We start from the raw sequence: 16511 nt of genomic DNA, 5'->3' as shown, positions 1-16511 counted from the left end.
AAAAAAAAAAAAAAAAAAAAAACTACTATACTAGATTGAAATATTAAATTATGTTGCTGTACGTCACATTTGAGTTTTCACGAATGAAAATGATGTGTGAGGGATACAGTAGCCTAGTTTGTTCGCTGTCTTTTTTTTAATGAAAATATGTATTTTCAGTTTATATATTTCTTTTCTTAAATGTTGCATGCACCTTCTACAACCCTTTTTCAGCCCCTGTGACTGGAGTTTAGAACACTATTTCAATGCCTTGTTTTAAATTAGTGATTTAAATTACAGAGTCTTTAGAACAAAATAATCGATTATACTAGATCCATATTAGAGTTGACTCTGATCTAATCAGAATCAAGGAATTGACTCTTTTGGAATTGGCTCTTTAGTTATTCCAAAGTTGTGGAGGGAAGACAAGATGTCATTTAGTGGTCACATTTAATTAGATGAGAGTATCTATCGAGTTGACCTCAATTGTCTGCCAAACAAACACAAATACAGAATATACGAAAACCAGTTGGTTCGATCGTAAAGGTCCAGAGTGGCTTGCAGATTGCAGACAGTGGTGTCAGAAGTCTGCTAGCAGGATGAGTTACCCCTGCTCTGCATCCCGCCAAGGACTAAAGCCTGACTGATCCATAGTGTCCCTGGCCAGAAGATCCTCACGGGAGCCCCTTTCTCACTGCACGGAACATTCCGTCATCTCTGTCTCTCCTCCTCTGTCTGGATGCATCTGTCTGCTGGCACTAGAGAGAACGTCCTGCTACACACGGTCTCACACACTTCCATTTCTCCCACTCTTTCCTCGTTACTCTGCTTAGCTCTGCTTCTCTCATCTCTACTCTTCCACGCTTTCCAAATACAGACAGTTTTCTGGTTGCTGTCCTAGGACACATGCTTCTTTGCCATCCTGCAGCGAGCAGCAGGTGGGACTTCAGCAGGTACATCTAAGATAAAAGCAAGCAAAAAAGACAACCATGTATAGCCTTCACATCACAAGATCTAATACATTACATCTCAATGTCAGTGCAGAAGAATGTACCAGCAACATATTTGTGTATTTGTGCTTGAAGTTATGTTAAAATATAATTTATTTGATGTTTTACAATGACCTATTTTTCCTACTCAACACCCGAGGAATACATTCACAACACATGTGTATACTGTTTACGCCAGGAAACCTGTGTCACACCTGCTGAATTTACTTTAACAGTTCACAGTCTGATTGGGTTAAAAGCACATAAAACAGAAAAAATAAGATTTGTTTTCCCACTTTTATTCACTAAAATGGAAAGAAAGTTTGTGAAATGTATTTGTATCAGCCATGATGTTTCTAATTCCCTCCATTTCACTCACTCCCTCTGTTTTTCCTCTTCTGTAATTTCCTGCAGGACAAACATATTTACAATTTAAAGTGCATAATGTCTTCATTCCATAAGAATGACCTGTTGTCTGAGCTTTTGCTCACATGTTTAGTTTGCTCTAATTTCTAAAGGGACGAACTGAAGAAGGCTGATGAAAATCTCCGTAGCAAGTTAGGAGAGCAGAAGAGGGTCGTATAGTCAGTCAAAAGCCTCTTCATATAAACATTTTTCCATACTTTCATGAAGTGCTTATGATATCTATATGCTCATGAGAGTGAGATATTTTCGTCCAAACTGAAATTATGTGGTTGAACATGCAACTGGTACCTGCAGACCACATCAACACATCTTTCTGGAAAGATGAATATTCCAGATCTCCCACCACTCAACAAGACATAAACAGCATTGTAATTCACCCTGATTATGTGTTAACACATATGTAACATGTGCCTTCAGTCACATGGTGCTCATGGTACAACGCTTAATAGTACAAGGCATGCTGTAAATGCAAAGCATGCTTCGAAACCTCTCAAGCAGTAAGTTAAAGGGATAGTTTGAATAAAAATCTAAAGTCTGTCATCACTTACACATCCTCATGTTGCTCTAAATCCATATGACTTTCTTGTGGAACACAAAAAGAGAAGTTTACCAGAATGTCCTGGCTGTCCTTTTGCATTCAGTGAGTAGAATAGAGGCTGGCAAGCTCCAAAATTACATCATAAAGGTGGTATAACATTGTGTCTCATGTTCAGAGGCGGACAAAGTACTCAACTCCATTACTTGAGTGAAAGTACAGATACCGCTGGTCAAATATTACTCCATTACAAGTAAAAGTTGTAAAGACAGATTTTTACTTAAGTAAAAGTACAGAAGTATTTGCTTTTAAAAGTACTTAAGTACCAAAAGTAAATTTCCTTTTTTATGTCAATGCACTGTTTTATTGCTGTACGTAATACTTGCAATACTTCTGAAGATAGAAATGTAGTGGAGTGAAAAGTACAATATTTGTCTTTCAAATGTAGTGAAGTTAAAGTCATAAGTTCCCAGAAAAAAACAATACTCAAGTAAAGTACCGATACTCAAAAAGTGTACTTAAGTACAATACTCAAGTAAATGTACTTAGTTACTGTCCGCCTCTGTTCATGTTCTATATTCCAATCCAACAGAGATTATGTGATGAAGAGAGCAAAATCTTTATTCACTGATAATCTTCCACTCTGTTTATATTTGAGGAGTTGACCCCATGATTTTGAACTTGAATATTTAAACTCTTCTGTTAATGACAAAGAATGGAAATACGGATCTTCACTTTTAAATAATATGAAAATTATCATAATGTGACCATTGTTTAATTTGGTTTTTACAGACGCTGAATTATAAACCGAGATAAAAACTGATGAAATCAAAACAGGGTTTAGTTAGACAAGCACCACAGGCTGTTCTTTGTATTGTTTAATGGAGAAGGTCATCTTCAAACACTCTTACACAAGCTGTCACAAATCATCACCAGTGTAGCATATCCTCCATGTCAAACTCCGAGCCTTACATAAGATTTAATAACTTTTTTTCTCTCTCTCTCTTACGGCTACAGTACCCAGATCCTCGATAGAAAACACAAAAGACCCCATTCTTCTGAGGTTTGGCCATGTCTGCTTTAATTTTATTCCCAAAAGCGTATTTCTCTGGCCCTTCACTTTAATCATGCTTGTGAATAAACAAAACTGAATCAAAATCAATCTCCAGAACATTCTCTCACCCAAAACATTGATTGCAACTAGATATTTGCTGTGGATCCACACAAGAATTTTCAACAAAATTTGGTTCTTCCATAAACAGACACAGCTTTAATTATGCATTGATTATGTTAAATAAAAATGCCAACACATTTTAAACGTTCAGTGTGTTGAATTGGGAAATGAGTTTACTTGTAAATCATTTTAACATCTTGACTTGTTGCCGCCCTTTCCTGTTATTTATATATCAAGCACCATTTATAGGCTGGCATATTACAGTCTGGAGAGTCAGGGATAAACACTGCTAAAAGTGTGGTTTGCTTATGTCGCAGTGCAAGCCTGGTAATTATTACTGCCTTTGTATTAATTGTTTCCCCTTGTTTTTCTGATTGTTTAATTATCCTGATGGAGAACACCTGGGTTACAGATCCAGATAGTTAAAAGAGGCTCAGGTAGCCTGTTAACAGAGGTGGAAAGCTGAGGGGGTTAAAAAAAAAACACAATAACAATAAAAATAATAATAAATAATATATGAATGTAATGGAATTTATGTTGCAAACATATACCAAACACCTCAAACAAACCAAAAGATAAAGAAAAACAAAAAGCCATTAAACTTTTGAACCATTTAATTTTGTCCTATCTCTGTTGCAATGTTTGCCAGTCATTACTATTGACATATCGCACCTCTGTATCTTCTTACTTGATTCACCACAAATGCCCTTAAGAATCAAACATACATAATAAACACCAGAGGTTTAAAAAGAGGCTTGCATTTTTTTCTCTCTCATATTCTTTAATCGTTTTTTAATTTTAAGAAGTTTTAGAATTTTGAAATATAGATTTAAACCATCCAGTCTTTATTTACGTCTTCTCTAACACCTACAGTCATATGGGTGAAGTGAAGCCGTTCTGCTGCATATATATAGGAGCACTAACTGGTTTCTCATTATAGGCACATTCCCCTGTGTGTACAAGTCAATGTTGTGAAAATATCTTGACTAGAGTGTTGCGAAAATATGCAGATGGACGAACCAGCTGCTGAACGCATTACTCATCAAAGTGTGTTTCTCTCATTGTGAGGCATTTGTGCTACAGTTTGCCACCTGTGCAGGCCATAGAACACAATATCAATAAGAGCCCTTGATTTAAAGAGCCAATGAGGTGTTAGTGGACCAATAAAACCCAGTCGTTAGTGTGGGGGGGGGACTCTTTTTTTTTTTTGTACTACATAACAGAGAGAATAGGAATGGCCATGAAATATTTTCATCTTTGGAAGTATTAAATCTCAAATGGCTGAAATGTTTTCAGACTTCATTTTAACCCTTGGAGTCCTCATTCATAACCTTCACAGATGGCAGATAAATTACACATTTAATGGTTAATTCGACACGTTGTTATCATGTGTTTTTCATAGCAAGTCGTGATATTTTGCACAGCTGTGCTCCACTATAGGATAAGCTATACCTTTAACAATATATAAGCATGATGGAAAACTGGTTACAGATGGTAGCCTAAACAAGAAAGTCACTTTAAATAAATAGTTCTGGATTTACCCTTGTATTTCTTTTACTCTTGCCTTATTTGGGGAAGAACTTTGCTCAGTTTGCACTCCAGATTAAGTCCAATGAGAGGCTGGTGGGGGATTGTTTACATTTGGAATAATCAAAAGAATATGATTTTTGTGAAAACCATTGTGGGATCGTTAAGAGATCATTTATATCATAGTCCAACCATTTGACAGGTTCAAGAGCAGATAGATACAAATGGCTCAGTATGAAGGCCAATCCACAGATGAAAACTGGCCTTCGGGTCTGGGTTTTCTCCGAGCTGTTTATGTGATCCACACATGGTAAAGTCTCTGGAACGTTATCGATCCTACAGAAGAGGGAGGTTAAAGAGGTTTGCTCTTTCTGACTACATAAACTGATAAACAGCCTCCAGACCCACTTCTTCCTTCTTTTTTCATTAAGACAAGAATGAACTTAACAGAGCAGCTGACGTGAAACGTTCCCGTGATAAACTAGTAGTAGTGTGGTGCTGTTACAGGAATATTAATATTTTAGGTAACTGACAAAGCCTTACATCAGTCTCACTGTTGCTATTACTATTTGCTTAGTGTTCACCTTAAGAGTTTAATGGCCCTCTTAATCATCGGTAGAGCACATAATGAGTAATGATATTATGTTTACATTTTTTGTATTGAAAATCATTGAGGCCATTAAAACAATTGTATTAAAAACAACTGATTTTACGACATTTATAGCCAATATGTACGCATTGCAAGACATGATGTAAGGTGTTGACAGTGACAGTGCTTGGAGATGTTGGGGGTTGAAATCCGGACCTCATACATAGTTAAGCAGTTTTCTGCAGTTTTCTGTTCTCTTGTATGTTAACTTTTTATTTCAGTCGTAGTATATAGGCACACATTGGGAGATATGCGCTCTAATATACATGGGATGCATTGAAGTATTGACAGCTCTTGGAGATGCTGGGGATTGAACCCAGGACCTCAAACATGAAAATTCAAGTTTTGTTTTTTCACTCCAGTAGGTTTTGGAGAGCTTTTCACATCACTCATGGACAATAGGCATAAACTGGGAAAAATGCCCTAACATGTATGGTATGCATTAAAGCATTCACAGTTCTTGAAGATGGTGGGGATTGAACCTACCTCATACATTCCCAGCTGTCAGCATGTTTTTGTACTCCTGCATGTTTGATAGTGATTTTTTTCAATAGATATAGCAGATATATAAGACTGGAAGACATTTGCTCTATTGGAAAGAGGACCAATTAAAATATTGGCATTGCTTGGAGATGCTGGGGACTAAACCCAGGACCTCATACATTAGTCATAGACAATATATAGGCTCAGACTGCATTATGCATTATAGTATTGCCTGTTTGTGGAGCTGCTTGGGACTGAACCTAGAACATCATATATGCTCAGCATGTGCTCTATATTACTGAGCTACATCACTAGCTGCCAGCAGGTTTTATACTCCTGTATGTTTGCTAGTGCTTTTTACTTCAGTCATAATAAGGCCACACTGGTAGACATATGCTCTAATGTGAACGAATAGCATTTAAGTATTGACACTGCTTGGAGATGCTGGGGATTGAACCCAAAACCTATATGCAAAGAATGCACTCTTCCAGTGAGCTACATCTACTAAAGTATAGATGCAAGGGGGAAAAAATCTAATTTACTATAAACTGTAATTTTAACCATTTTGAGGCTCATAATAGTAATAATAACAACAATAAAACTGAACATTATTAATTGTTTTTATTGCTCCAAGGAAGCACAAACTGCAAAAAAAACTTTTTTTTTTCCTCTCATGAGTGTACCTATTAAAGGGTTAAGAGAAGAGAGACTGAGTAAAAGAGAATGACACGCGGAGAGAGAAGAGACACAAACTCTGGCCAGGACTGACCTAAGTGCAAAATAGACTGAACGTCTGCTATTCTCTTATTGACAGGAAGTGCCTCAGGACTCTTCAGGGAAACCTAAAGGTAACAAGCCTGAAAAATCCAGCCATTATGTCGACAAGTGCCAACAGCACTGCCCTTCTCACAAATACCAGCAACTGGCTAAACACATTCACATCAGTGCCAGTGTGCTACTCACAAATACCAGCGGCTGTCTGCAAAGGGAAATTAGAAGCACTTTATGCAGACAAATTCTTCTCTCCCTCTGATCATTTAGTAGATATAAAAATGGGAATAAAGGGATCTATGATAAAATATTTACATTCTACAAAAAAATAAAAAATAATCAGAGATACATATATGAATAATATATGTACAGTGGTGTGAAAAAGTGTTGGATTGCAAGTTATCGCAAACGCTTGATTGCTGTTGTTGCTGCTAAGGGTGGCCCAACTAGTTATTAGGTTTAGGGGGCAAACACTTTTTTCACACAGGGCCATGTAGTTTTGGGTTTTGTTTTCCCTTAATAATAAAAACCTTCATTTAAAAACTGCATGTTGTGTTCACTTGTGTTATCTTTTACTAATATTTACATTTGTTTGATGATCTGAAACATTAAAGTGTGACAAACATGCAAAAAAATAAGAAATCAGGAAGGGGGCCAACACTTTTTCACACCACTGTATATACATAATATATGAACTAATTAGCCAAATTTGATCTGAAATGTGCATTTCAACTAAGTTCTTGTTTGCTGAACTGTTGTATAAAAGTAATATCACACTCACTATCACACTTTCGCTGAAGAAGAATAAAAATCAGCATGACTGTGTTTATCTGTGGCCAAACAAGCACAATCTTGCTTAAATATACAATATTCAATTCAATTCAATTCAATTCAAGTTTATTTGTATAGCGCTTTTCACGATACAAATCGTTGCAAAGCAACTTTACAGCAAATTAAGTTTCTACAATATTTAGTGGTAGCTTATCAGTGGTGACTGTCAGTTAATGTACATATGGCAGAAATGTACGGGAAAATCAATTAAAGATGTAATCAAACAGACGATGAACACTATTAACAGCAATTATTATATGATGCAATCAAACTTATAGCAAAATGTGGTAGTTGTGTATGTTGTTTCAGGGTTGGCATCATCTGAGGTGCTCTGAGGGGTTGGCATCATCTCTTCTCAGGTGTTCTGGGTCCTGACTGAAGCTTGTGTAAATCCTAGTTTACCACGGGATGTCAATCCCGTGGCAAAAGCAGAGAAACAAATAGGGACATAATTAGCGTAGCTGCTGTTCCAACCGAGCAAAATTGATTTGTTTAACCCAAACTGAAGAATAATAATGTGCATTTGATCAGATATAACTGCAGTACAAGATTATGATATGCATTATTTGAATGCCTGGCCAAAGAGATGTGTCTTTAATCTAGATTTAAACAGAGAGAGTGTGTCTGAACCCCGAACGTTATCAGGAAGGCTATTCCAGAGTTTGGGAGCCAAATGCGAAAAAGCTCTACCTACAATGCACAGTACATGATACAAAAAAAGTATCATAGTAAACTGATAGTTGTTAGGATCATGGACCTGTTTTGTTATGTTTTGCCCCTGTTTCTGTTCCTGTGTTCCCTTATTTGGTCATGTTCCTGTCCTCGTTTAGTTCATTCTGTGCACCTGTGTTTGGTTATTGTCCTGTGTTTATAAGTTCTTGTCTGTGCATTTCTCCTCTGTCAGGTCTACTTGTTGTGAACGTCATCCTTGTGCTCTGTGTCTCCCTATTGGATTATTAAAAGATTCTCGTTCTGTGAAGTCTCCACGTCTCCTCATTTCTTCGTGCCCGTGCTCCAGCGTATTGTGACAATAGTAAACTGAAAGAACTGAGGGACAGACATACTTTTCATCTACTGCCATTAGGTTCTTAAATTGTCTTCCATGTCAGCTTCAGGCATTTTCAACATCAATTCATATAAGGGTGTCTCATTTTGAGAATGACCCATTTCCTGGTAACAGTATGAAAACAGTAAACACCAGTGTGGTATCCGGTTGTATGTGAAGAAGGGAGGTATTGCATGGGAAAAGGTGAAAACCAGAAAACAGGGCAGAGGAAAGACTCACATGCCACTGCGAGTCCATTCAGTGAGGCTGAGTGGTCACCAACAAAGCAGCCTCTTCTTCTCTACATGGACCATCAATCAAACGCCGCGCTCTGATGACTGAGAGCTTGCTCTGAAAAACACAGCTCTTACCACGCATGCACTGCGCCCTGACCGACTTTAACATTTCACACATTTTTATCTTTGAACTGTACATGGCCTCTGCTCCCAGAGGAGTCAATGCAAATACACAAAATAGCTGACCCTACACTTCACCGATGACCTTTCTCTTCTACAGCCATGGGACACACTCCTCTACTGCCTGCAAAGAGAAACATACCAGAAGGTTTCAGGTAAAACCAAACAGCATGTAGGATCTATAAGTCTCAAAACTGAAGCAAGATAATTACAGTAAAGAAGGGATTACATCTCTGGCAGAGTTCATTTTTACAAGTCAAGTTAAAACTGTCCTTGTTCTGAAAGCCTGAACTCCTGAAATAACATTATAAGTAGTACACTATTATAATACATTGTTGCAAATTCTTTGATTTAGTTAACTATTCACTGCTTCCAACATTTTGTCTTAGAGTAGGTACTTGACATTTGATGAGGGACTTACACAGTAACATTGAAAAAAAAGCATATTCTACAAAGTATGCATATGTGCAGCATGAATACATTTCAATCTGCCACGTGACTTGCATCAGTCATGTCTGTTTCGAGCATTGCAATGAAATTCACATTCACATGTGACTTATTTGCGCATTCATGTCATTTTGAGCAGAAGCAAGTTAGAATATTATGTTTATGTTGTGTGTGGCTAATTAATCTCACATTTACAGTAACAGTATGTTTTCATTCATTTAATTATCATCATGGTGCACATTATTTTGTTTGTCTTTGTTATCATTTACGAAATCAAAAATCATTTTGGTCAGCTACTTTGTTGATGATAACACTGATCTCTGACCTGCCAAAATTTATGTGGATCAGTACGTAACAAAAAACAAAACAAAAAAAACCTTGAAATGATACACAATAGAAAGCCAAAACTGGTTGGCAGTCTCAAACTACATCAGCCAATTTCAAACATAAAACCATGTGCAGCGTGACCTAATAAAGGCAGAGGCTTATTCCAGTCATGCTGTTCGACAGGAGGTAGCAGGAACATGTGATCATAGAGGCCCATTCTTGAACTACATTTGTATTAAGACTTTTGTCTCAACACCTGCAGCCGTTGAATGCATGCCTGTTTCAGACTTGTGGCAGAGCCAGTGACTAAATGAACATGAAGTCATGACTTTAGAACTTTCTGCATCTGCTTTAACTTTCAGTGGATTGATCGGGGAGTTTTTCTCCACCAATCAAAATTCAGGTGCGTAGTGGTGGCAGGTAGAGCATCTGGTTGTGCTTACAGTCTGATGAAAAGGGGAGATACTGAAACAGTGGTGTATTAAAGAGCTGGTTGACAGAAAAGTGCAAGAATTTTACACAAAGAGCAACTGGCCACCCTAAAGTATCTATGCTTGCAAAAAGACAACAGCTCTTAAGTTCTTTACTGAGGGAACTTCTTGAGAAGGCACACATTTCTGCCCTTAAAGAAATAGATTAAATGGAATCCGAAACAAAGGTACACTATAGGAGTTAGTTCATCTAATACTGTCAAATGTAATGGAAGTGTATTTTAACATATGCTAAACGCTATGTATACGCTATATACGCTACTTATGGTTCAATGATTGATGTTTTGTGATTATATCTATTAATTATTCAAAAATACTTTCAAATACAACACACATGCAAGGACTTAAATGCACATTTTCTATGGCGAGTATGTTTATAATTTCTTTTTTAAATAAAATTAGTTTATCTTTTTTTAATAAAATGTGTTTTTATATTTATCTACCTTAAGCAACTTAACTGAGTAATTTTTCATAATATCTCATTATTATTATTTTGAAAAATAACCACACGACTTTGTGGACACTTTTTTTTCAAATATCAATAAGAAATTATTAATAATATATATATATATATGTAATGACCCATTACCCTCCAGCTTGAGTTAAGTCTCAAATCTTGAAAAGGAAACTAAAGCTGTTATTTTCATCATACTTAAGTATTTACAGTATGAATACAGTTATAATTTTTAGTATTACCTGCAAGACATTTTTCATCTGGTTTTAACAATGATATTTGAAATTGCAAAGAAAGAAAAATATATTCATGTGTTTGACAAAAATTGACAAAAGGAGGGGAAGCGATTTGTGTATTTTGACTTTTGACTCAGTTGTGGCCCCCTCAAAGAGCAAAACAACAAGAGCAGCGGATGAATAATAACCCTTCTCTCTCTCTCAGGGAGTGATTCGCTGTATCAGTGTCAGCCACAAGTGCAGTTTTACTGGTAAAGAGCCATGACAGAAAACCCACTGAGGTTAAAAACAATTCATCACCAGCAGTGCTTTTCTATTAGTCATAGTGCAGTCGTTACAGTTTACATGTAATGAGGACAAAATGATCCTCACACTCCTCCCATATCAACCTCCACTAATATTGCAACTCTGAGATAAGTCATCTGTATCCAATTTTTCTATTATGCGTACATAGAAATATTAAGTCATTTTCATCTCTCTCCAGATATTTCATGTGTGGGGCTTGAAGCATTTGGTTCTCATTTGGGGCTGAGGCTGCAATTTGGGGCACAGTTTCTTCTCCATGGCGATACGGTTGTTGATGTTGGCGTGTGGCCCACGGGTGCCACTGCCTTATTTCACTAGTGTGGTTGCTAAGTCTGAATGATAACACGATTTATACACAGCTTTAACAGATAAGAGCTATTACACAAATACCCACACATGCTGGATGGTGACACAGGATAAAGAAAGTCCTGTTTTGTTCTTTTGTGGGTTTTTTCCTTCATTTTTTGCTCTCATATGAGCCTGTTGTTCCTGTTATTTGTTGACCCTGTGTTTACAAAAAAAGAAAAAAGAAAAAAGTTGCAGGAATAGTTAACCCGAAAATGAAAATTCAGCCCTTGTTTACTCACCCTCATGTCATTTCAAACTAGTTTGACTTTCTTCTGTGAAACACATTTTGAAGAACATTTCAGCTGCAAATGATGAAAGTCACCTAAATTCACAAGTCACTTAAAGTCCCTTAGAGTCACTTCAGTTTTGATCTGTTCATCATACTGTACAAAGTGATTGTGAATTTAAGTTTTGGATCCCATTGACTTTCATTATACGGACAACAATAGCTAAAACGGTCTTCAAAACATCTTCTTTTATGTTCTGTAAAAAAAGAAAAGAAAACGACGGTGAGTAAATGATGCCAGAAACTTTATATTAATGTTAATTTATACAACTTGAAATGCTAAAAATATATTACTTTATGTAGAAAATAATATTAACCCATATTAACAAATGCTCTAAGAGTTTTATTCATTGTCAGTCCATAATACCTAAAGTATTAAGTAATGTTAACAAATTAAATTTTATTGGGAAAAGTTTTTTTTGAAGAAGCATACAATGCACATTTCTGTACATTGGCACAAATGTGTGGCTGCATATCTGTTTCTTCCCTCATGTTTCACTTGACCTAGTTTCTGTCGTCCTTTGATTAGTTCATTTAGTTCACCTTTGTTAGTTTATTATCCTCATTTGGTTTCTCCTTTAGTTTGTCCGGTATTGATGTTTTTTTGCTGCGTGTTCCCTTTGCCTTCATGGATTATCATCTTCTTGGATACTATTAAACTCTTGTGTAGATGATTTTAGTCTTTGTGTGCCTTTCCTCTACACGTTGCGCGACAATACATTTATTCAGATATGCAGCCACACAATATAAGAGTAATGCATTACGTAAGATTACGTAAGATTACACATGCTCATGTGTGGATGTGTATATTTGAGTGTTGGTTTGTGTTGGCACACAATCATGACAGAGCAGTTTCATTATACAGTATGTGGTATAATTTTATGGCTATAGATTTCAGCGCTGGAGACTCTCCAGTGTTTCCAGCCATAAATACTGAGCTCCCCTCCATCTTTAGCTAAATATAAAGCCACCCCAGTGCTGTCATCAAAATAGAGTTGGCGACTCAGCAAAATTAAATGCTTTTTATTGATACTGGCAGCCATATTTAATTCTGTATATTTAAACCCTCATGTGGCAAATTGGCCTGCTGTTGGGGCGGGACTAAACTGAGACCCGACCCCACAAATGTGAAGATTTCAGCCTGTGGAAAAGGTTTGCCAAGGAAACAGAATCTCAGGTGCAGGTGTCAGACTGTGTTCTTGGAACTAAGTTATATTCATTTCTTTATTGGACCATCAATGCAACAAAGAACCCAAAGTGATATTCAGAGGCTCAGGAAACAAAACATAACTAACTAACTAAAATAAATCACATCTAAAATGTAATTATGCTATAGGTATGTCTGACAACACATAAGGCTAATAAATTGTATATTTTTTAAAATGTTTAAAGCAGTTTGGAGTTTATAGTTTGTCAAGAACTACATCAAGAACATAGTTTAACATAAAGTATTTTAGGAGTTAAAAATCTTCCTGGACGAGCTTCTAATTTTATGTCTTTACATGGTATATTATTTATGTTCCACTTTATATATTCCACTTGACTATTTTAAGTGGTTGAACGGTGAATATCAACAATGGGCCTCAACATCAGTCAACCCTTTTCCTCACTCTCTTTTGAAACATCACCTAAACCCAAAATAACTCTGGTGACCTACATTGAGTCATTGTTGATTAAGACTCAAAGCCTGTTCCATATCAAGTAAATCCCCACCTAGTACATTTTTTTTTCTGGAACCTATTGTGATTTGGTCATCATGATCTCAAACTGGGAAAAAAAGAAAGTTGATAAACAATTTGACAAATTATTTTTCTTTTAAATTAATATTATTCTGGAAAAGTGCCTTCATGGAAACTTCCCATAAATGACACAGTCGGTTGATCAAGTAGACTGACAGTCTGGGCTCCTCCCTGAGAAGGTGGTCATATTTTATGTTCATTGCTCCACACTGGGTTTTTAAAAAATTAATTCTGATGCTGTCCAGTCAAATTTTGGCAAAGGCCAATATTGGCTATGTTAAAAGTCATTAAATTGTACTGTATATGTCAGTGTATGCATATATGTGTGCACATTTCCATATGTTCATCGGTGTGGATGCCAGATGGTCTACATCAAGTAATGAACTCATTGTCAAACAGTACAGTTACTAAACAGTCCTAACACAGGATAACAATACTTTATACAAGCAATCTACATAGCAATGAGAGAGAAAATGTTTTATGTTAACAGAAGAATTGAGTGCTAAAAAAAAATAAAAAGTACATTGCCTAAGAAATGTCCTCGTTGACCCTCTCCATTAGTGGACAAAATGTAGGGCCCAGTGCATACTTTTAAATGAGCACACAAACAAACTCCTGAAAGATTACAAGAATTTATTTGGTATATATACAGAGCATACATATAGCATGCATATATACAGCACATTATATTTACAAACACTGCACGATTTCACATACCATTGGAGGAAGAGGGGGAAAAAAACACAAAAATTGTCACAAATAATCGTTTCAGAGCAAGACAGTCTGAATATTTTGAAGTCTAATTCTGATAGGTTCACATTTACGACTGATTTTGTGACTGATACAGAGTGAACTGTCAAATCTGTAAGATGTGATATATTTTATGTAACATCAAGCTCTACACAATATGTACAGTAATATATTCTTGATGACAAGACAATGAAACCTTATACACACATAGACACACAAATGAGGTAGATAACAAACAGAAAGACAGCACAATCAATTTCATCATTAAACGTAGAGGAACAACACTGTCAAACACAGTGGTTTGAACTTAGTTTAAAATAAAGAGTTTATCACGAGACAGAGTGTTTACTGGAATGAGAGAAAGGCCTTATGATAAACCCAGTAAGGGGTTAACTCTAGAGCCATTAAACGACCCTCGATTACACTTATCAGTGATTCAAACTCTGTTAGACAAGACAGCATTGTTTTAAACATTCCCAAAAGACACAATACAAGGACTATACATATACTCATCCATTTAAACCAACAAACATGGATGCACAGAGCTTACAGTGTGACCAAACACACACTTAACAGATACTTAAAGAGCTTAAAAGAGAGATCAAAACATTTGCATCATCAAAATATATTTTATATTCCAAATATTATAGTGTTCTCCTATAAAAGATACTTGTAAAAAATATATATCTATAATAAAACATCTTATTTTATATGACTATGTCAGGAAAATATCAGTGAATGCAGGAATGCAGCTCACTTCAGCATTATGGACTATGTTGAGATTTAGAGAAAACACGCAACATTATATAGAAATATGCCCACAAAAATTCACAGTATGCAAATAGAATTATAGGGTGGCTCTATGTATATATCTCTAGAAAAATATAACTTTATACACAAATAAATGTTTAAATTCTTACTCTCTTTCCACTTAAAGGAGACATTTATACAAGTTTACAATGAAATTAATGTTTGAAAAAAGTACATTCTATAGGTACAGTCTGTAGCAAGCAATACACAAACAAAAAAAGCAACATTAGATACTAAAAACAAACAACTAGATGCACGGATTTGGCAGATTTTCACATCAGTGTGTATATACTGTGCCAAAAGCAAAGCAAACACCACTTCCCTTCTTGCCTCATTTTATCTCTGAAATAATGCATATACTCAAAATTAAGGCACTTATAATGTTCTGACATTCATGTAAAGTTTTGACGGTGGGATTACTCTGGCTTTGCATTCATACATTTCGTGCACTTTTCAAGGCTATCGGTGTGTATGTTTTACACAAAATCCCAAATTGTTAATGTTTTTTTTGGGAGAAATGTTGATTTTTGTGTTCACTTTAGTGGTAGGTTAGTACCTAAATATACACACCGCAGGGGCTGCTGTAACATTAAAAGACAGGAAAGTAAATGCCCATTCTTTGGCATTAGATTATGTACATCTTTTGTGACTAGGCACATTGAATCCTTCTCAACAAATGCTCGTTTTGATTTTTAAATTTGAGAACAAAATATCAAAATATAACAGTCTGTTGTTTGCTGAAATCATTACCGTTTATACTTATGTTGAATAATAATGCCCAGCATTTCAAAGTCACATTCTATAAAATCTATAAGTCCATTTTTGACTCATAAAATGCTTATTATTATAATTATCTGCAATTATCTGTACAGACTCTAACAGTATCAAACATCAAAATTTGGGTGGAAAAAAAAACTATTAGACCACTAGAATCTACTACTTATTATTTTGCAACTATCTTTTAAAAGGCCAATTCTGGGAAAGCGCTTGTGCATGTATATCTGTAAATTCATTCATATTTGCCTTTATGATTTTTAAATTATCTTCTAAATGGTGTATAATCTTCTGATAAATATTTGGTTTAGTTAAAGCTTTTTATGGAGTTCAACTTAAATTCTCTACGCATTTCATACAATATTCACAGAATATACAGTATTTTACAATATTCCAAAAACTGTCCTATATATTGAAAATGCCTCTGATCAAGGCTTTTACACCCTTCACTCATGGCGTCTGAATCTTGAAGACCACTAGTGCAGTCAGCCAGATAAGAGTTAGTATAAAGAATACTATATGTGGCCTAGAAAATCGCAACTTTTCATTTTCCGTCGGCCTTAGTACACAATCTAACTACAGAAGAGTCAAGTTTTAAATAGGAAAAATAAAGATACTCTTTGGTCATTTTTGAGCGAGATGCTAACGGTCTAATCAGATTCAATGATCTATGCTAAGCTACAGCTAAAAGTGCTACCGCCAGACCCGGAGATCGGCT

This window comes from Sinocyclocheilus rhinocerous, unplaced genomic scaffold (genome assembly GCF_001515625.1).
Source record: "Sinocyclocheilus rhinocerous isolate Xijiao unplaced genomic scaffold, SAMN03320098_v1.1 scaffold1179, whole genome shotgun sequence".
Classification (NCBI taxonomy): domain Eukaryota; kingdom Metazoa; phylum Chordata; class Actinopteri; order Cypriniformes; family Cyprinidae; genus Sinocyclocheilus; species Sinocyclocheilus rhinocerous.
This window is presented reverse-complemented; position numbering follows the sequence as displayed.